Source organism: Andrographis paniculata, unplaced genomic scaffold, assembly GCF_009805555.1.
Source record: "Andrographis paniculata isolate CXL003 unplaced genomic scaffold, ASM980555v1 Contig86END, whole genome shotgun sequence".
In the NCBI taxonomy this organism is placed as follows: domain Eukaryota; kingdom Viridiplantae; phylum Streptophyta; class Magnoliopsida; order Lamiales; family Acanthaceae; genus Andrographis; species Andrographis paniculata.
Window position 1 is genome coordinate 413,212 of NW_026137624.1, and position 23,941 is coordinate 437,152.

At 32.7% G+C, this 23,941-nt stretch overlaps 1 long non-coding RNA gene across 1 annotated transcript; it reads right to left on the reverse strand.

Moving 5' to 3' along the window:
- Positions 1 to 22,867: 22,867 nt before the first annotated feature.
- Positions 22,868 to 23,871, reverse strand: LOC127242207 (uncharacterized). The gene is made up of 2 exons (XR_007836750.1): positions 23,672 to 23,871; positions 22,868 to 23,090 (listed from the first exon to the last, which is right to left on the reverse strand). It is a non-coding gene; the product is annotated as an uncharacterized LOC127242207 (long non-coding RNA).
- Positions 23,872 to 23,941: the final 70 nt, after the last annotated feature.

Sequence of the window (23,941 nt, forward strand, 5' to 3'; positions counted from 1 at the left end):
TAAGTGGAGCATGTCGCAAACTAGTCCCATAAGAGCATCTCCAACCATGCTCTATTTATGGTGTTTCAACACCATTTTTTCCGCGATGGTGCTCCAATCCAACACCATTTCATGCACCAAATTTAGAGTTTGCTACAGTGCAACACCATTTTTGGTGTTCCACTGTAGTAAAACGCCATTTATTTATTATTATTTTTTTAATTTTTTTATTTTTTAAAATTATAAATTTAATTTTTATTTTTTTTAATTTTTAAAATTTTATTTTAAATTATAAAAATAAAAAGTTGTTTAAAATAATAGGAAAAATTGAATATTTGAAGAATAATAGTGAAAAATGGAGTTATGGTTGGAGTAAAATTACTGTAGCAACGGCATATTTGGAGTTAAAACTGGATAAATGAAGATGGGTTGGAGATGGCCTAAGTGAAAAAATTTTGTTGTTTTAGTTCTCCAGTGCCGGAGATGCCCGTGTGGCTCGTTGGAGGCTACATGTCCGCCAGCTCAACGACACGTGGATTTTATTATTTTTTCTTTCATTTTTTTTCATTTTTTTAAAAATTTATTTAAAATTTATTTTTAATTTTATTTGCCTTTTTTAATTTTTTTATTTGATTCAATTGAAAAAAAATTAAAAAAATTAAAAAATAAAATAAAATTCACGTGTCCGCCAGGTGTCACTGACCTGGCGGGACACCTGGCGGACATGTGGCTTCCGGCGAGCCACGTGGGCGTCTCCAGCGTCGGAGTACTAAAACAACGAAAATTTTTCACTTATGGGACTAGTTTGCGACAGGTTCCACTTACGAGACTAAAATGATAAGGGGTCCAATTACGGGACTTAAAAAAACAGTTTACCCTAAAAATAAATTATGTTCTATTTGATTAACTAAAATAATTAAGCTTACAAATTTATAATATTTATGTATAACTTAATATATATAAAATCAAATTGAAGAATAAATATCAGACTTATATATCAAACTTAACTTAAAATATAGTCAATAATTTTTATTAAGAATATACTATTAGAAACAATAAATACTATAAATTATTATCAATTAAATCCATTTATCTATAATAAAAAAACCATAATATAATAAAAACACAAACAAATATAAAAATAAAAAATAATAATTGTGAGCGGGATTTTTCCCACTAATTTATTTTAAATTTCACCCCACCTTTCCACTTTCTTTCACCCACATTCACATTTACTCACCCCACTTAATTTTCATCTGCAATAGCTATAAATATATTTATCTGTCCGCATTTTTTTTAAGTGAATTAGACATGCTCTTTCAATTTGAATTTGATAATTTGTTTAGGTGGGTGCTATTTTTACGAATATTTGTTTGAAGTATTGGATTAGCTTTCCTAATTAGTTAGATATTCATGTTTATCTTATTTGGATATGAATTTGTATAATTTTATTGTAACTTTTTTAATTCTTACTTCTAAGAACATAATTGTTTGGAAATAGTTTTTTTTTTTTTTTTTTTGTAAACGACTCTAATAAAGCTTGCGTAACTGCGATTGCATTGCGTAAATCATTTCATCATGCATTGCATTTAACCATTTTTCAGCATGTTTAGATTTAAAAGTTTCTTCATAGGACTTAGGTTCATTTTTATCTAATGTCTCGAACACACTAAAAGCATAGGAAGTCAAGTCGTATTCATCAAATCTAGATGGTTGCTTAGTGGTTCTCTTAGTCCTATCTTTCGTAATTTGGTAGTTTTCTATGTTCTCATATTCTGATTCAGAATTTTCAGCATTTGGTTGGACATTTTCAAGCAACTTATCATGAGAATAAGATTTGTCATGCAGTTTTTCAGAACTTTCCAATTTATTTGGCTCCACCTCATTAGAAGTCAAATCTATTTCAGTATTTAGCACATTCAGACAAGGCATCTCATTTTCATTAAAGGTGACGTCTCTACTAATTAGTACTTTGAAACCTGGTTCATCTTTTAACTATAGCCTATATCATTTTACTCCTAAAGGATAACCTAAGAAAACGCATTTCACAGTTCTAAGTTCAAGTTTATCACCTTTATATAAAGCATACGCAGTACAACCAAATACTTTCAAATTGGGAAGATCAAGTTTCTTACCCGACCATACCGATTTAGGACACTTACCCCTAAGTTGCACAGAATGAGACCTATTAATCAAATATGCGGCCGTAATCAAAGCTTCCCCCCCAAAAAACTCTTTGAAAGGCCCAAGGAGTTTAACACGCTCCTCACCCTTTCGATGAGAGTTCGATTCATTCATTCCGCCACCCCATTTTGTTAGGGTGTATAGGGAACTGTCGTATGTCACTCAAGACCATTATCTGTTCTAAAAAATTTAATATGCTTACACGTTTGGTTTTCTATTAACTTTTTCCATGCTTGAGAATTTTAAAAAACATCTGATTTTTGTTCTAATAGAAAAATCCAAACTTTTCATGAAAATTCATCAATTACCGATAAAAAGTAACGACTCTCACCTTGAGTACGAACAAGAGCTGGACCCCATAATCAACATGCAAATAGTCAAGCACATCCTTACATTTAGGCACTTTAGGAGCATGGGACAAATCAAATTTTACCCTATGTTGCTTACCATAAACGCATGTCTGATACCCGAGTTTCTCACTACTTATTGGCCAATATATATCTCATATTTTAGGTGCTGGTAAATTACTTATATGTTAAATTGTTTATAATTTGGTATATGCCTTACCCGTTTATTAATAAGAAAATATTATCATAATTTATATGAGATTCTTGTAAGATACAAATAGGTTGGGTAAATTATTTGGATATTAATGGTGTAAGGTAAATATAGATCACTTGAAAATTTATTTTAGTAGTTAAATAAAAAGTAAAATAAATAAAATAATAATAATAATAATAATAATAATAATAATAATAATGATAAAAATAATAATAATAATAATAATAATAATAATAATAATAATAATAATAATAATAATAAAAGAAAGGCGGTGGGGCGGGGTAATGATCCCCAACCCACCTCAATCAAATCTTTTCCCCTATGAATTGCAGAAGATAAGGAGAAAGGCAGAAGGCAACGCGAAGAAGAAGAAGAAAAAAAAACTTTTGACACCGAATTCGTTATAAGCCTAGTTCAGGTATTTTTCATGTTCACGAATTATTACTATTTTACTAAGTAAAGGAAGTTTTGAGTAGAAATAATTATTTAGTAAATTGGGGTAATATTTGTAATTAATTGTTATTAGATACGAGACTGGAATCGTGAAAACGGCTTTAAAAGTTAGGATTATTGACGTTTTTGGCGAACTTCAGGTAAGTAGAAACTCATTTGCAACTACAATGCATAAATATATTATTTTGTGAGTTATTTATGTTTGTTTGATAATATGTGAATATCAGAAAACTGTAATATGTGATTAATATTATGTGATTATGTGATTTGAGCCTGTGAACTCTATATTTGATGTTGAAGGAGTCCGTGAGCTCCAAAATTGATGTGATTTGAACTAGTGAGTTCAATAATATATGTATATTGTGAAATATGTTGCATTGCATTTTCATTAAGCATGCATATCATGCATTGAAATGAAATAAGATGGTTTTACTATGTTAGACCGCTGGTTATACACCGAGGGCGGGAGAGGCGACCTAGGAAGAAGCGACCTGGGGAAACCTGGTGTAGGCTACCTGGTGTAGGTCACCGTCTATTGTGACTTTACATACAATGCATAAACAATGCATTCGGAAGAGGCAACCTGGGAAGAAGCGACCCGGGGAAACCTTACGAGGAAACCCGGTGTAGGCCACCGTTTGATTTGAATATATGGATATTGAGCTCTTCCGGTGTATAACAGTGTGTCTAGGGGCCCTGAAGAATATTTCATAAATAAATTGGTGATTTCAAACAAGAGCACATTCTTCATAGTGAGAAGTTTAAGATAAACTTCACATCATGCATAATTTCTACTTACGGAGATTTATAAATCTCACTCAGTTTATGGATTGTAGGTAATCCTGATGATATATGACTTGGTGGACAGACTGGAGTAGCCATGGCGCTTTTACAGACATTTTGAGTTACTGTGTACATAGATGACGACCTGCGGGCAGGACCGTGGCTTGTTTTGCTTCCGTTGTGCTATATTACGTCTGTTTTAGAAGTTGTATGGTATTGTTATAAATAGTATGTCGATTGTGTAGTTTTTTATATGGTTTGAGATCTTTTTGATAAATGTTAATAGGTTACTGTTGAGTTATGTTATGTTTTGCTGAAAACAAAAATTTATAGCAGGTGTTCAGGTTGTTATAGATGTAAGTCATTAAAAGGGATTATAGCATGTTTATCGTTTACGTATATGTAAATTGGTGTTAGTAGTATAGTGTAAGTGTAGTCGTGTCAGCATGAATCACAAAAAGGCACAGTAGTAATCTTATCATTTCCAAGAAAACTATTTTTCTTTAAGATTTCAAGACCTTTATCACTAAGGTGACCTAATTTTCTATGACATAATTCAGTTTTATCATTAACAACAGAATTCACATTTGGCATGCAATTTGGTTCAGCATAAGCAACGTATAAATTATTTTGTCTAACAGCCTTAAACGCAACAAATGAATCCTTTAAGACTTTCATAACACCATTTCTCCATTTTCCTATTAATCCACTTTCATCTAGTGCAGCACATGAAATCAACTTATTGCACAAATCAGGAACATGTCTAACATTCCTTAAGGTTAACACATAGCCAGAGTCAAACTTTAGACAAATATCACCTATACCAACAAATTTACAAAGTTTTTCATTTGCCATTTAAACACACGCATGCAAAATAGACCATAGTTTGAAAACAAGTTTTTCAAATGAGACATGTGAGAAGTACACGCAGAATCAAGTAACCACTTGTTAGCATATATAGTATTAACGCAGCACAATTTCCTTTAACCATGAAAACATCGCCTACATATTCATTTCCTATAGTCATATTAGCATGTTCGTTTTGTTGGTTTCTAAAGTTCTTAGGATGCGGATATTGCTTAGCATAATGATTTGGTTCCACACAGTTGTAACACTTTCTATTCTTAGGCCTAGACTTAGACCTAGATCTATCATTGCTCTTTCCCATATTCTTTTGGTTTTCTGTGTTTTTCCTAACTTGTGACCTACCCCTAACAAACATCACTTCATCACTGGAATTTTTATTACTATTATTTGCTTGCAAGTCAAGTTCTTTTCTTTTTAATCCATTCATGACAGTTTTTAAGATTTATACTATCTCTGTCATATTTAATAGTAGACTTAACATCTGAATAAGAATCATGAATTGCATTCAAAAGAACAATAGGGGTATATTCATCAATATTCTTATCGCCTGTTTTTTTTATATCTTGAACTAACTTTGTAAAGACATCTAAATTTTCATCAATGTTTTTATTCAAATCAAGTTTAAAAGGGAAAAACTTTTCAAGTAAAAACAATTTGTTTGGCAAAGATTTTTCCATGTAAAGCTCTTCTAATCTTTCCCATAATTCTTTCGTAGAATCAAGTTTTCATACCTTTCTAATCACAGAATCATATAAGTTCAAGATAATCAAAGAATAAGCACATTCGTCTATTTCAGCCTTTCTTTCATCAGTCAGTAACGCATTATAATCACCATCAATTGCTTTGGAAACTTTTTGAGTTACTAAAAATCCTCTCATTTTTTGTTTCCAAATTAATAAATCAATTTTTCCATCGAATGTTGCAATATTGAATGAAGATACAGACGACATATTGACAAATATTTAACACAGTCACATAGAATGACTATTAGTTGTCAACTACCTACTCTTTTGGGAGCAGCTTGGTACGTAATAGCCAACTCACGCACACTACCAAGTATTTCAAACAGGATTTCACTAACTATCAATGGTCAACTACTTACTCGTTCTTGGAGCAGCCAGTTACATGATAGTAGTATCCACACATCAAACAGGATCAAGCAAGAATATCAAGTATTAATCACCAAGATGTATCGCACAACAATCACAAAAATCACAAAGATTTAGGGGTAGCCTTTCGTTACCAAATTTGATTTTTTACAGTGTTGAACCCGTGTCCAATCTCAACATGTGCTCTGATACCAATGTTGAGTTTCTTTTGTACGAATTGGACTTCGGGAATCCTGTAAACATAATAAAACTCACACAAAAAACTTGATTAGCGGATAACGATATATATTAAACAAAATCATAATATAAAGAAGATATATAGATAATCGATCAGGTAGGCTCAGATTCACAACCACTCTCTTCACCACCCCAAGTCATCCAATGTTGCCGACTTCACACATGATCGATTGTTGGTACGCGAACTAGATCATCCGTCCAGGCAGAATGATACACAAAGACAGAACCAGAAAAAAAGAAGGGATTGTAGCAAGAACCCAGCAACCGTATCATCCAAAGTACCCAATCACAAGTTTCTCTCTATTTATCACTCCCCGTAACACACTGAACAACCCTATATTTATAGGTGTGAAGATATTGGATAAACTACTCCAAACTAGGGGGAAGCCAAACTTACCTGATGAAGAGGCGAAGAGGTTGGAACAACCAAGTTTAAATTTAGGCCAAAGAAGATAAGATATCATCCGACGACTTCGGACCCAATTCAGAGAAGTGGGAGGAATGGGTTCGACTGATTTGGGTCAGATTTGTTTAGAAAATCTGTTTTTATCGGTTAGATAAAACGGTTAGGGTTTGGGTCGGTTCGGGTCAGAAATGGGTAGGGCAGAAAACATACCAACATAGGCGAGTAAGTTTGGACGCTGGCATTCCTTATCCGGTATAAATTGGAGTTTAGTCGGCGGGTGTGGGTGATCGAATGACAAGGCGGCGTTGGAGCGGATCTGTCCGGGAGGATAATCGAACTGAATGATTTCCACATGGTTGGATCGCACTTCGAGGAAGCTTCCAATGGCGAGTCGGTACTTTCTGTCCTGCTAAAACGAATTTTGTAAATATATATATTTAAATGATATTTTTAATGTTAAATATTTTTTTATTCTAACAAAAAAAAAAAGGAAAAATACACATTTGTGTTGATTGTGAAAATGAATAAAAAGTAGTAATATTCTAACTCCATACGCTAATATGATTTTTATAACTTAAGTAAAATGGTAATCCTGAAAAATACTTTGAAATAATTTGTGTGATCGAAGATGTTTTACCAACTTTGATTGTTAGTATTGATTATCTACACAAAAATTACTCTAATTGTAGGAATTGATTATGTTGATTACATGCACGGAGGTAGAGTCATTTAAATGATGTTAGTAAGCGTCGAGTTAGTAATGGTACTTAATTGATGTTTTGTTTGGAATATGATGTATTGATAATTGGGCAATGGTGTGTATAATTTGATGGTGCTGGAATAACTCTGTTGCAAACTTCTCTGGTATATTAGTAATTACGACATCTACTACAAAGGTTTGTTTGGCTTGTGTTTGAGCATCTTAATATCAGTCTTGCAAGTGTACAACATAATAGATAATCGTTGTATAAATAAATAAATATAAAAATAGATATTTTGAAACAAAAAGGAAGTGACGGATTGAATTGGTCGGATGGAAAGAAGAGAAAAATAAAGAGAATGAATTATATATGTGCACAAACAAATTGTGTTATTTTTACTAAACACAAAATTTGTACAAATTATATTTGATTTGAATTTAAAGCGGGTCTTATTCTCTAAATGGGTCCTTTGATTCTCCTTCCGGGTCGATTTATTTTCCAACTTGATTTTCGATGGCTTCTTTGATCCGAAGAGGTTTGGTCTTCAGTTTGACTTTGCCGGCTTTTGGAGAGCCTTGGTCTCCGTGCAGGCTATTTGATCGTCGGCTTTGGATTTGATATCTTTTTTAGACGATCTGAGGCTTTGATCTTTGATTTGGCTTTGCCGCCTTTTGGAGATTTGGTCTCCGCGTTGGCGATTTGATCATCGTCTTTGGATTTGTTGTCTTCTTTGGACGATCCGCAATTTTGACATTTGTTTTGGCTTTGCCGCTTTTGGAGGACTTTGGTCTCCTCGTTGGCGATTTGATCATCGTCTTTGGATTTGTTGTCTTCTTTAGACGATCCGCGACTTTGACATTTGTTTTGGCTTTGCCGCTTTTGGAGGACTTTGGTCTCCGAGTTGGCGATTTGATCATCATCTTTGGATTTGTTGTCTTCTTTAGACGATTCGCGACTTTGATCTTTAGTTTGCCTTTTCCGCCTTTTGGAGAGCTTCGGTCTCCGTGTGGGCGATTTAATCCTCAACTTTGGATTTGATGTCTTCTTTGGACGATCCGCAGCTTTGATCTTTGATTTGTCTTTGCCGCTTTTGGAGGGCTTTGGTCTGCGAGCGGGTGATTTGATCCTAAGCTTTAGATTTGAAGCCCTCTTTAAACGATATGCAGCTTTGATCTTTGAGAAGGTGGATTTGGTGCTCCATAACGCTTTTGTCGATGTGTCCCTTTGACTTTTGGATCGAAGAGGGCCGAATTGTTGCTTTGGTGAAGAATGCGATGAACACCTCGGAGCTTTGGAATGAACTTTGGATGCTTTTCCTTGGCTTTGATGAACTCTTCAATGACTTTTGGAGCTTTGATCCTTGAAGATGTGGATTTGGTGCTCCATAACGCTTTTGGCGGTGTGTCCTTTTGAATTTTGGATCGAAGAGGGCCTGGTTTGCGCCTTTCATGAAGAACGCGACGAACATCTTGAAGCTTTGAGAGCAGCTTTGGAGGCTCTTCCTTGGCTTTGATGGATTCCTCGATAGCTTTGAGAGCTTTGATCCTTCCTCCGGCTCGGACATACGACGAAGAACACTAACTTCATCGATTCGCCAACCAATATTGGATCATTTGTCCACATCGGTGACTTTTTGACGAAGAACGCTTCGAATGACACGAAGAACAATGAAGAACATTGCAGTGAGTCTAAAGAGACTTAGCCCTGCGCTAGTCTTCAAATGAACTTCGGTGTCTCAAATGAACTGACCGTGGCTCCTATTTATAGGGGAGGGTGGCCTTGGCTTCCTTTTCGGATGGTGCCACGTTGATGGAAAGATTTTATAATCTTTTATTTTCCATCAGATGTTGTTTTCCATTCTTGACGGATTTGATTGCGCACATTCCTTTTTCGCCAAAATCTTTATATCATTGTCCTTTTTTAGAAGATATTAATGTATATACTTCCTTTATTGACAAGATTAATTTATTTTGCTGTCAAATTTATTATGGCTCTATTTATGCACGTAATATTTGTACGATATCTTCCATTTTAAGCATATTTTTGTATTAATAGTTGATATTTATTGTACAAAAATTAACATATGTGCATAATTAAATATCATATATTTATTTTATTGGAATTTTATTTTCTTCCAAAATATATGATATCTAATTGATTTTGGATATATATTTTTAGTGTCTACAATATATATAAATATATTTTTTACATACGTGCAACCAACAAATTTTTAAAAATCTAATTTTTTATTTCAAAATACTTTTTTATATCATACTTTTTTTAGTTTTTTATGTATTTTATTAGAAAAATAATTCTCTACAAGAAGTGGCAAACCGAATTGGTCGGATGAAAGGATGAGAGGAATAAAAAAAATAAAAAAAAGAGTGGATGACCGAATTGATCGGATGATGAAAAAAAGAAAGAAAATGAATTATATAAATATATTTTAGGGAAAAATGAGAAAAAAAAAAAAAAGTGTTGACCGAATGAGAGAGAATGAGAGAAGAGATAAAATAAAAATAAAAAAAAGTGGCTAACCGAATTGGTTGGATGGAAGAACTAGAGAAAGAAAGAAAATAATGAAAGAAGTGACAGACCGAATTGATCGGATGAAATTAAGAGAGAAAGAAAGAGAATGAATTATATAAATATATTTTAAAGAGTCAACACTGGGGAGTCGGTTGGCCTCACATGGGAAGGATTAAAGACAATTGTCCAGCGGAAAGCTGATTAGTGATATGTATTTATTGTATTTTGTGTGTAAAATATTAATTTATTAATTTTTAAGTATATTTTATAATTATTTTGGTGTATAAATTAAATTAATTGATGTGTTTCTTAAATTATATTTTTAGGCATTATTTATGTGTTATTTAAATATTTAATTTTAGCTAAATTAAATATTATTAAAAAATATAATTTAAATATTTAATATTGGCGTAATAAATATTTTTTAAAAAATAATATATTATTTTTTATTAAATATTTATTGTGTAATTTTTAATAAATGTTAATTTTGTATTAATTAGTGCAAAAATTCATGTACAATAATTATTAATTGAATGACTGTTGTATTAATTCCGCACAGAAACCAGCGGAAATATTTATAGTTGGCCGACTGCATTTACTCAACGCTAGAAACTTCTGCATAAAGGTAATCGAAGTCGGCTACTGTGCAAAATTCAAGCGACGGCCAGTCGGCTACTGTGTGGAATTCAAGCGACGGCTGGTCAACTGCCATTAAATCTGCTAGACTTCCCAGCTTCTGCATTTACTCATGCTTTCTCCCAGTTGCTCCCATCAATTCTTGCACTATTAAGTTATTAATTTTAAGTATATTTTCTAATTATTTTGGTGTATAAATTAAATGAATTTATGTGTTTTTTAATTATATTTTTAGACATTATTTACGTATTATTTAAATATTTAATTTTAGCTAAATTAAATATTTAATTCTTGTACAAAATGATATATATTGATCAACCGTCCAATTGGACTCAAATATTTTTTGTTTTGCGTGCTCAACAAACTCGAAAACCCCTGCATTAGTTTAAAATGTATTTCTTAATATTTTATATCATTAAAATATTGTAACTAAGTTATTGTATTAATGCAAGGGGAGTGTATTTAATATAGATTTTATTGGATTTCATTGGACTCTTAAAAATCTGGATGTATTCAATCCAAAATTTAAAAAGTCTTTTAAAAGTTTGATGTATTCAATCCAAACTTTTAAAAGTATTTTAAAATCCAGGTGTATTCAATTTAAAATTTAAAAAGTCTTTTCAAATTTTGGTGTATTCAACCAATGTACTTTAAAAATCCATGGATTTTGTTGGATTCTTTAATAAAATTGTTAACTAATTACACTATATAAAATCTCTTGTTATGAGGTGATATTTCAATGGATTCTCAAAATTAGTAAAAAATTACATATTATTTTATTTATAGCATTAATAACTAGTTATTATTTTATATGTATTTATTAATTTTATTATAATATCAATAAGATAAGAAAATTTAAATGTTTAATATAAAATTTATAAATATTTAAAGTTTTATATATTTGAAATAATATTAAAAATTATATATATTGAAAATAAGAAATAAATTTGCTCCAATGGTTCAAATCAAAATTATCAATTTTTATTTTTGGAAAGGTCAAATCAAAATTAAACATTCCATAATTTTAATTTATATTTCCTCATTTCGATTCAGTTCCGTCGGTTCAAAAACCACCAATTATATTTGACAATATTAGTTTATGGTTATTCTTTTTTAATTATTTTATTTTTAATTTTAGTTAATAAAAATTGCAATTTTAATGTGATTTTATTTATAAATATATTTTATTGTATAAAAATTCATATAAATAATAATAATAACAATTAAATAGTTTGTTACAAAATAAAAATGAATTATATAATATAATAAATTCGATCAAAATAATAATATAACAAAAACTATAAATTTAAAATAATAATAATAATAATAATAATAATAATAATAATAATTAAAATGATATAAAAATGAGACTAATAATAAATATATATTTTTTAGAACTAATTTACTTTTAATATTTTTGTTAAATATTTGAAAATTTTTTATATACGTACTTTTGAAATTATATAAATTAATAAAAATATTATTTAATCCACAAATTTATAAACTCTAATGAAGTTTAGTAAAACCAATAAATAATTCAATTAAATCTATCAAAATTCATATAAATCAATAAACAAAATCCATTAAACTCTGCATAGATTGTATAGAATTTATAAATCGGACTTTTTAAAATCCAAACAAATAATTAAAATCCTAATTGAATACACCCTCTAAATGTTACAATCTAGAAAATGATATCCATATCAATATATTTTTTACAAGTAAACCACTACAAAATAACAAATGAAATTGGAAAAACACTACCACAACAACATCCTCAATATAACTTATAACGCGGGGATTAATTGACAAATTTAGTCGTACTTGTCTATAATATTACTATTTTCGTAAAACTGCTCAAAATAATAAATATTACATTATTAAAAACATTTAAGCAATAATAAGTAGTCATCCTACAACTTTTCATATATATATATATATATACATATATGGTTAAGGATATATCACCGGTTTGGTCTGTCCGTTAATTAATTAAGAATTAGTGCAGGACGATCACTTTAATTTGTTGATGGACAAAAGTGTCAAAAAAGGATAAGGTTTCTATAGCTTTTCCTTTACAAAATACTCTCTGTACTGTATATTTCATTTTTGGAGAGAGAAGCATCTCTCAGGCATCTTTTCCCCATTCTGCATTTTGCTTCCCATTCATTAATGAAAAAGGATTTCATCGTCCAACTATGTACATACTTTAAAAACATTCCCTCCCTTAAATTATATAACGGACCTCTATCAATAAAAATGTATAAAATATTCTTTATTTTTTTTTATTTTTTTTTTTGTGAAATTTATTTATGTTAATATAAAATTTATATAAAACACTCTCCTTATCTTTATTTAAAATTAATTATTTTTTATCTAAAATTAATGTTTGATTCTAAATAAAAATTTAAATTAGCGCAAGTTTTATAAAAATAAAAAAATAAAAAATATGTAAATAATTTTTTTTAATAAAATAAATATCTAAATAAATCAATACTTTAATTTATAGTTTTTATAAAAATCAGATAACAATTTGTCTTAAAAAACGATAAAACGAATGATTAATCAATTATTTATTTATGTATTTTATTAAAAAATTGTTTAAAATATTTTGTATTTTTTATATGAATTTAATTTAAATTTATATTTAGAACCAAATATTAATTTTGAACAAAGAGAATATTTCGTACAAATTTTATATTAAGAGATTTCATGTAATAAATAAAATATAGAATATTTTGTGTATTTTTACTAAACAGACAATAGGATATTATATAATTTACCCTAAATATAATATCCTACCAATATATATATATATATATATATATATATGGTGTGTGTTTGAGTGCTAGCCGCCATGATAATGTATAAAATGATAGATACAACAAAAAGAATAAAAAGGGAGAATACGAATAATTAAAAGTACTGCTGGACGTGATTCCGGAAGAAACCCTAAAACTGATGAGAAAAAAAAAGTCAAATCAGTAAATTGAGGAAGACTATGAACTATGAAGGAGAATTTTGTTTTTTCTTTTTTGTAAGTCTCAGAACAAGTGATTCCTTCGATTTGGACATTGATAATCACATTTAATTAGTTAATATTTCATCAATTCCACATCATTTGTGTGAGTCTTATATACTTTATTTTTTTTTTAAATATAGTTATACACTTAAATTATATTTTAAATATAATTTTTTATTTTAATTAAATTATTTAATTATTTTATTCTTAATCTATAATTATTTTTACTAATATACTTCTTAATTACTAGTAATATTTAAAACTCTGTACCTCACCTAAAGTGGATGTTTGTTGAAATTAAATAAATAAATAAAAATATTATTTAATCCACAAATTTATAAACTCTAATGAAGTCTAGGAAAATTAATAAATAATTCAATCAAATCTATCAAACTTCGTATAAATTAATAAACAAAATTCATTAGACTCTGTATAGATTCTATAGAATTTATAACTCCACTCAAGTCTACGGACTTTTTAAAATCCAAACAAATCTATTAAAATTCTAATTGAATACACCCTCCTTAGTTAGAGAATGAGGTCGGGGGAGTGAAAATTCTCTCATCCCCTTCCCACCCAGTTTTCAGTTGCTTTCTAGGCAGATTTACAGTTTTCCTTATTGCTTTGTTACAACTTTATTAATGTAGAGTTATCGCTTTTTCTAGAAGTAATTCAATATCAAAATTTCTCCATCTTCAAATTCATTCCCAAATTCAAGTTTATATTTGATTTTTTAAATCTGGAGTTTTACTCGTTGTGGAAAGTGCATCAGAATAATTGATTATGAAAGCCTAAATTGTGTCGTATTCATTAAAAGATTTTAGGTAGTTCTCCGTAATTAAATACGCGGGAGCCTTGTCGACCTGCTTAATTATTGTTCTGAATTCAATTTTGATTAAAGAGAGGTGTCAGAAGGGTAAAGCCACTAATGAAACAGATTTTCAGAATAATTAATTAGATATAGGAGCTTGTCTATCAAGTCTTAGAAATGTCTAGTGACAATAGCTTTTTTTGCTTATAATATTCTGAATCTGGGTGTCATTGAAGCCTTTTTGTAAATCCCTTAAGGACAAGTACCAGCGACTCAAGAATTTGGTTTAAATTAACAAGTGTGATCCCATTTCTTATTTATGTCATTTCACATTATATATATGATTTGCTATTTCATTTTCATCATCCGCTCATTTCAGCCATGAGAATCTAGCTATTCTATTAACATACAGATCACACACAAACACATCTTCTGATGCTTATCGTTGCTATTATCACTGCTCATTTACTCATTATCACTATCACTTACCGTTCGCCAACCATCACTCATATATGTATGCCGTTCACTGTCATCCTTACCGCTCCGCTCACCATCGCACTCGCTGCACTCGCCGCTTGTAAACCGTCACTCCGCTCGTTGTCGTTGCCGCTCACTCTTTACTGCAATTACTGTTTGTTTGGCTTGCAGGTTATATCATTTTTTCCGAATTAGCCAAACTCAGTAAAATTTCCTAATTTGGTTTCACGATTTAAAATCCTTATAGTAGCTTGAAGATGCGATTGACGGGAGATTCCATGAACCTGCTAATTAGTCCAACATCATAAGTAATATCCGGCCTCAAATATATGAGATATCGTAAGCTTTCAACAATTTGTTTGACGGCAGGCTCATTTTCACTTTTCATTAACCTCATGCCAACCTCCACTGAAGTTCGTGCAACATTGCAATCTTGCATGTTAAACCTTTCTAATATTTCAGAAAGGTACTTATGTTGTGCAACAAAGAACCCACTATTTCTTTGAGTAATTTTGATGCCAAGAAAGTTTGACATCAAACCGATGTTGGTCGTATCAAACTCGCGTTTCATGGATAATTTTAAATCCTTAATCATGCGAGGATTGCTCCCTGCAAAAATAAGATCGTCAACATATATACACAACACCAACTTATCACCAGTAGGAGTGACTTTGACATAAAGAGGATATTTACTTGGACATCTTTGAAATCCAATTTTGAAGAAGAATGAATCAATCCGAATATTTCATGCTCGCGGGGCTTGTTTGAGTCCATACAAAGCCTTCTTCAATTTATACACCTTGGGCTCACTTCCATGCGAATGAAATTCGGGAGACTGCTTCACATAAATCTCCTCTTGAAATGGGCCGTGCAAAAATGCGGATTTTACATCCATTTGATTTATATTCCAGCACAGCTAAGGCTATCAACAACCTTATCGTCTCTATTTGAGCTACAGGCACAAATACTTCTTGAAAATCGAATTCAGGCCTTTGTTCACAGCCTTTCGCCACAAGCCTCGATTTATACCTTTCTAGTTCTCCATTTTCCTTCAACTTCCTTTTTAAAAACCCATTTGACATCAATGGGTTTGCAACCATATGGAGCATCCACAAGCTCTCAAGTATGATTTTTTTCAATGGAATTCAATTTCTTCTCCATAGCTTTCACCCATTTAGTATATTTCATCGTCAACCGAGGCAAGTTCGCAATCTGCATACAGAGTCATATGCACAGTTTCTCCATCATTAGAAATGAGATCATCATAATTTACATCTATTTGATGTATATTCGAACAATTTTTCACAGCTAAGGCTATCAACAACCTTATAATCTCCATTCGAGCTACAGGCGCAAATACTTCTTGAAAGTCAAATTCAAGCCTTTTTTGTTCATAGCCTTTCGCCACAAGCCTCGCTTTATACCTTTCTACTTCTCCATTTGCCTTCAACTTCCTTTTAAAAACCTATTTGACATCAATGAGTTTTCAATTATATGGAGCATCCACAAGCTCCCAAGTATGATTTTTTTTTGAGGGAATTCAATTCCTCTTCAATAGCTTTCACTCATTTAGTATCTTTCATCGTCAACCGAGGCAGGTTTGCAATTTTCATACAGAGTCACATGCACAATTTCTCCATCATTGGAAATAAGATCATCATAAGTTACATCCATTTGATGTATATTCCAACAATTTTGCACAACATGATTTTTTTCGATGGAATTCAATTCCTCCTCCATAGCTTTCACCCATTTAGTATCTTTCATCGACAATTGAGGTAGGTTCCCAAGGCCACACGAAGCCGAGCATGTCGGAATTGTAGACTGGTCCCATAGGTCAACACGAGTCATTCCAACGCGCTTCTGTCCTCACTCACGGAATGCGCACCCTAAGATTCCCAGGGGGTCACCATACTCAAATCACTATAGAGTTAACACACTTAACTCTAGAGTTCTTTCAGCAGGCTTCCGAAAAAAAATGTGCACATTGTTGACATGAGTAGTCTACTCAATCCATTTAATATATATTCAACCTCAGATGGTCTGGCACCGGCCATCCATGGGAGTTGACCTTGCACCGGCCCAACTCCGGGGATATTACATTCTGCCCCACATAGAATGCAATATCCACGTTGCACCCCAAGGATCATCAACTGCTAGGCCCGTCACCAGTCCGGTCAATGACTGAAAACTGTCGCAAGTCGGCTCTGATATCAACTGTGACACTCCGGCCCACAAGCCCTGTGAAGTCGAGCCTGTCGAGATTGTTGATTGGCCCCACAGGTCAACACGAGTCCTTCTAACGCGCTTCTATCCTCACTCATGCACACCCTGGGAGAATTTCTAGGGGATCACCCATTCTCAAATTACTCTAGAGTAAGCACGCTTAACTTTAAAGTTTTTTCAGTAGGGCTTCCGAAAATGATTGTGCACATTATTGACATAAATAGTCTATTCAATTCATTTAACATATATTCAACCTCGGATGGCCTGACACCGGTCATCTATGGGAGTTGGCCTAGCACCGGCCTAACTCCGGGGGTATTACAATTGGCTTGTGTCGGCCTTTCACTGGAAGTATTGGCTTGTGTAGCTTCCTTCTTCAGCCAAACTATGAATTCCACCTTGAGAAGAACCTTCAAATAATTCAACAGTCCGACTTTGAGTGACTTGAGGCAAACTCCAACTCCATGTTTCATCCTCAACAAAAATGACATTTCTACTGATGATGACTTTATTTGTTGTTGTGTTAAAAACTTTGTATCCACCATACACATAACCAACAAGATAATATTTTCTCCACGATCATCAAGCTTTGTTCGAGTGGCCGCTGGAATATGTACGTAGACCATGGAACCAAATACTCTCAAATGTTGAATTTTAGGTTTGATTATGGACCATGCTTCCACTGGCACCAAGTTTCAAACAACTTTCGTTGGAGACCGATTCAACAAATACACCGAACAAGCGACAACTTCTCCCCAAAAAAATTTGGAAACCCTTTGGTTTTCGATATGCTTCTTGAAATATCAAAGATAGTTCTACTCTTCCGCTCCGCAACTCCATTATGTTGAGAGGTATAAGGTGGAGTTATCTGATGCTCGATTCCATGATCTTCTAGGAAACTATTGAACTCGGATGAAATATATTCACCGCCACCATCCGTTTGCAACCTTTTTATATAAAAACCACTTTGTTTTTCTACATGAGCTTTAAATTTCATAGAGCTTGTGACCACTTTAGATTTCTTAGGTAGCAAATAAATCCAAATCTTTCAAGAAAATTGTCAATAAATGTCAAGAAGTTGTTGTTTCCATGAGATTCAACATTCATCGGGCCACAAATATCGGAGTGAACGAGACCAAGTATGTGATTTATCAGCCAATTATTTTCAGCTTTGAATGGTCGCCTACTTTGCTTTCCTGAAATGCATGCTTCACACACTTGATTGGGGTGATCGATCGTTGGCAAGCTTTTCACTATATTCTTTTGAGCAAGCATTTTCAAACTTTGAAAATTCAAAAGACCAAAGTGAAGATGCTATAACCAAGGTTCATCTTTCACAAACATACGATTCTTTCTTAAAGTGGTCTTCAAAATAAATGGTTACTAAATAATGAAACAAGACAATTTTTCTGGAACAAACGAAAATGAAAAATAAGACAACTCTTTTGGGACGAAAGGGACGGAGGGAATATAATTATGATTTAATGGATATTGAATAATGAATTATATAATAATATATGATTGAGTGAATATTGAATAATAAATTAGTGATATTTTGTATTTATCCATCATATATATTTAAATATATATAATTGTAATAGTTTTGGAGGAAAAGAATCGAAAAATAAAGTTTATTTTTTTCTCCTCAATTACTCTATATTATGTTACTTTTCAATTAGCCATAAACCGCTTGATCTCCTTATCCGTGCCGGTTCTCGATGGAAAATATTTTAATCGATGGACTGTTCAAATAAGGGCGTTTTTCGATTTTCATGAATTACTGAATATTGTTGAAGAGGGTGTTCCAACATTACCAGAGGGTGCAACTACTGCACAATAGACAACCAATCATAAGAATAAGAAAAAAGATAAAAAAAAAACCCCTATATCTTATTCATCAAGGTGTTACCGATGAAGTGTTCGAGAAAATTGTTGGAGCCACCACATCAAAGCAAGCATGTGATACTTTGATGACGACATATAGAGGTGATGTGAAGGTTACGAAAGTGCGATTGCAAACATTGAGACGACAGTATGAGCTTCTAGAGATGAGACTATCTGAGTCGGTGGCGGAGTATGTAAGTTGTCTTTTGACTTTAACAAATCAAATGAAGACATGTGAAGATGAGTTTAGTGAACAAGCCAAGGTGGAGAAAATATTGCAAACTTTAACAGCAAAGTTCGAGCATATTGTCAAAGCCATTGAAGAGGCTCACGATTTATCCACAATGACCGTTGATAAAGTATCTGGCACACTACAAGTCCATGAGCAGCATATGAACGAAAAACAATTGGATAAGACAATTGAGCAAGCTTTCTAAAGTTCAGTGTCGTTTAATACCAAACAAAACGATGGAGCTACTAGTGGCAATTCACGTGGAAAAGGACGTGGCCGTGGTGGTCGCCATACATACAATATCGACACAAAAATGTTGGAGCAACACGGAATAATTTTGATCATTCCAATCCAAGCCATCAAAAAGGTCTAAATTACAGAAATCGTGGTCGAGGGCGTGGTCAAAGCAAAGGAAGATACAAAGGAATTGACCAAAAGACGCATTATGCACAAGAATATGACGATCAAGATGATCATGGCCATGCTCTTTCGATGGTTAATTCCACCAATGAAGTGCCGAACTCGTATACATGGTTTCTAGATACCGGATATACAAATCACATGTGCGGCAAGCCCAAGCTTTTTGTTGAACTTGATGAATCAGTCCGATCCCAAGTTAAGTTTGTCAATGATAGCACAGTGCCAATTATGGGGAAAGGGTGCATCCATATTAAGTTAAGGAATATAGAACACAGTTTTATATCAGAGGTCTTCTATGTGCCTGCTATGAAAAGTAATCTCCTAAGAATGGGCCAATTGTTGAAGAAAGGATATGAAATGCATTCTAAATTGCGTGATTTATCGATTGTCGACATAAAATGTACACTTATTTTGAAGACCACTTTAACAAAGAATCGTATGTTTGTGAAAGATGAGCCTTGGTTATAGCATCTTCACTTTGGTCACTTGAATTTTCAAAGTTTTAAAATGCTTGCTCAAAAGAATATAGTAAAAAGCTTGCCAATGATCGATCACCCCAATCAAGTGTGTGAAGCATGCATTTTAGGAAAGCAAAGTAGGCGACCATTCAAAGCTAAAAATAATTGGCAGGCAAATCACATACTTGGTCTTGTTCACTCCGATATTTGTGGCCCGATGAATGTTGAATCTCATGGAAACAACTACTTCTTGACATTTATTGACAATTTTCTCGAAAGATTTGGGTTTATTTGCTACCTAAGAAATCTGAAGTGGTCACAAGCTCTATGAAATGTAAAGCTCATGTAGAAAAACAAAGTGGTTTTTATATAAAAAGGTTGCAAACGGATGGTGGTGGTGAATATATTTCATCCGAGTTCAATAGTTTCCTAGAAGATCATGAAATCGAGCATCAGATAACTCTACCTTATACTTCTGAGCATAATGGAGTTGTGGAGCGAAAGAATAGAACTATCTTTGATATTTCAAGAAGCATAATGAAAGTAATGCTTTGTAGTCCATTTTGTTGAGATAGAATCGTGGATTTGTAAATATTGATGAATAAGAATGGTATAATAACCTTAATTAAAATCATCCAAAGGCAAAATTTCCATTCACTCTCATCAAGATTTCTGGACAATAAAAAAAAAATAAAATCACAACAACTTAATTCAGCGGTTAAATGGAATGTGAATAAGCAAATCAATTGCCCTGCGAGATACTAGGGACATATGCATACATTCAAAAGATAATGTAGAAGCTATGTGAAGCTGCAGCACACCACAAACACAATTCATGCGCCCACTTCATTGTATTCACCAATTTTTTTACTAAATGTGTAATACCCCGTAAAAATACTCGTCAGAAGTTCGCCGGAGTTCGAAGCCGGAGTCGGACAATATTACTTTGGGGCTAATTTATTTTGATATAAGATTAAGGAATTGGCTTTAAATTATGAATAAAATTGAATTTAGGGTAAAATAAATAATAAACTAGATTTAGTTTATCCATATCTCTTAATTTAGGTATCTTTATCCATAATTTGTTAAGATATATCATATCCATGTGTGAATTTGATAAGATATAGCGTATCCATAGTTTGTTAAGATATAGCGTAACCAAGTTAAAGTACCTATATATATATATAGATAGAAGATGAGTCCAAGTCTTTTATGTTTAATAAAGTATAAAATAAAATAAAATAAAAAGAAAATAACAGAGGCAGTACAGCAGAGAACGCACTGCCAGCCAACCCCTCTTCTTTCTTGGAGTTCTTCTTCTCCAAAACTCTTCCTTTTGGTCTCTTCTCTTAAGGTAAGTGTGATTAATCTTAGATAGATTGATATGTTCTAATCCCTAGACCCCTTCTATTGATATTTTTCAAAATTATTGTCAAATGGGTTTACCCTAAAAGTGTTAGATTTTGCCAATTTCTTTTAAAAAGTTGATTATAATGTCATGTAAGGCTTATGTGAAGATTATTATTGGATTTTAAATTGAAAAGCGTAGAATTTATGGGATGAGTTTGAAACCCTAGTTTTGGCATAACCTAGTTATGGGTTTTGGAAAAAAATTTACGATTATATTTAGATATTATGATTTTTGGAGTTAGACCATGCCTATTGCGATTGACATATTTTTCGAATATTTATTTGGCGAAATATAGTGAGATTATAACAACTTATTTGGTGTAATATCCTACTTTTGCATGGTTAAATATTGACAATTGGAATATTTTGAGTTTAAAACACTTTTTTTGAAATTTGCCTAAGAGCATGTTGAGTATTTGGTCAAATTGGTAATTGAAACTACCCATCGAGTCCGATCAACTCGTCGATCGTTTGGATGATAAGGCATAGCTTTCCACCTCCGTGCTTTGCAAACACGTGAGGGTATACCCGTATTTTAGGATAACTAGCTAACCTTGAACTAGATCCCGAATGGGCTAGGTCGAGGGATCGAGATGGCGGGTTCATTTTTTGGGTGATTCCGAGGTGCCCGTCATTCACGATGAAAAGGTCTTTAGACCGTCATCCGTGATGGAAGGATGGATTGCGTACAATCCCCTCTTGGTATGTTATATTGGAGACTAGAGGGTTGTGGGTCGTATGGCGTCCCTCGCAAACTAATAATAAATTGATTTACGTGTACTTTGAGTTTCGAACCCTTATGTACACATTGTGGAGTTTCCTATGCTTTTTATGTGAAACTATGTGACGTATCATACGAAGTAATAAGGTTGGAAAACCGGGTCGAGCCGGCCCTGATTAAGGCCTAGTGGAGTTTTCTTTATGATGTGTTTTTCACTGTTATTTGAGAATGAAAAGAAGATATAAGGAAGGCGCTAAAAGACTCGTGTGTGTGAGTTATCCTTATGTGATATTTGTCGTCTTATTCAAATTATCTTCTTCAAATAATTTTGTGGCATTATATTGTATTAATTTATTTTCGATTAATTGCGCTTACTTAACCGTTGTGTTGACCCTCTTCTTACAACCTTTTTGTAAGTGATCATGTTTCTATTATATCTAAATGATGCATCCACGTCATATGATCCATCGGGAGAACTATAACTACTTTATCTTTTAAAATATTTTTTAAATCCATTATTAATGTTTAAGAACTATTTTCAACTTATATTTTTTACTCGAACTTTATTTATTTAAATGATGAGTCGGTGCGCTTTAATTCTAAATTTTTAAATAATTGTTTTGTAATGGTATTTTAGCCTTAGCGCCACAACGTAGGGCTGTGGCGTGGCGATGACGCTCCGATTTGAGCCGGCCGGAGTGTCACAGAATGCATTGAATAATTGCAAGCACAATCTAGCATGACTTGGCCAAGTCAACATCTAATCAACAACACACTTTCGATCCTAAGCCACTTGCCAAAGATAAGTCAATATATAGAACAAGCTTAAGTGGATTCAGAATAAGTCCCGGTCCAAGAATCTGGTTTAATAAATAGTCCCTCGTCAAGAAGCAAAACCGAGGCTTGGTTCTGGACAACTTTGCATTCAGCCATGGCGAAGCTGTCCAATCCTCCGCGTGCTACTAATGCCGCCACGCCAGAAGACTATCCGGTCAGGCCACCGCAACAAGCAATGATCCAACAATACCAATTACCAAGTCAAAACCATGAATCATCATAATCAATATTATCCAATTACTTTAGGCGAACTCAGACATTCAAACACCAACAACAAAAAAGTAACATAAAAGTTCTATTGTACAATCCCGCACAACATGACACAACAAAAATTCAACACCAACATCAAAGCACAACTTAAGTTTAGACCAAAATACTGGTTAAGCATATGTTGAAATGAAAACCTCTCTATTGCCCTGATGAAGATTGGACTTCACTTCTTCTTTATCGGTTTATACATTCTATACATTCTGTATCTAAAGTTTAACAAAATAAAGATTGTGTATGTACACAACGATTTTGTAACCTATATAAGCTTTAAAAACAATTTTTTTTACCATAGGGTTAAAATCCTCTGAAATATAATATCTGGAAAAAATAGAAGAATAAAGATTGAGATTTTTGAACTCACACAAATACTCTTTTTGTACGAAAAAGACAAATAATGAAGCCAAATTTGAAATATAATAGTATTTGAGAAAAAGGGGGAAAGAATAACGAGATTATACTGAGATTTTCCATACGCCTAGTTTTGTTGAAGCGTGTCCGAATCGGCGACTGGTTAGGCGTCGGCGGTAGCAAAACGGGTGTTCGAAAACTCTGGTCTTGAGGAGGCGAGAGCGTGAGAGCCCGCGTCGGCGTCGGCGTCAGTGACCAGTTGCGTCTGTGTCGCGAGACTTGGAAGAAAAAGAAACGATATAAATCTAGTAATTAGGTTATATTAGGATAGAAGGACTAATGTGCAAATTAGATAAAATTTTATTTTGATATTTAATAAA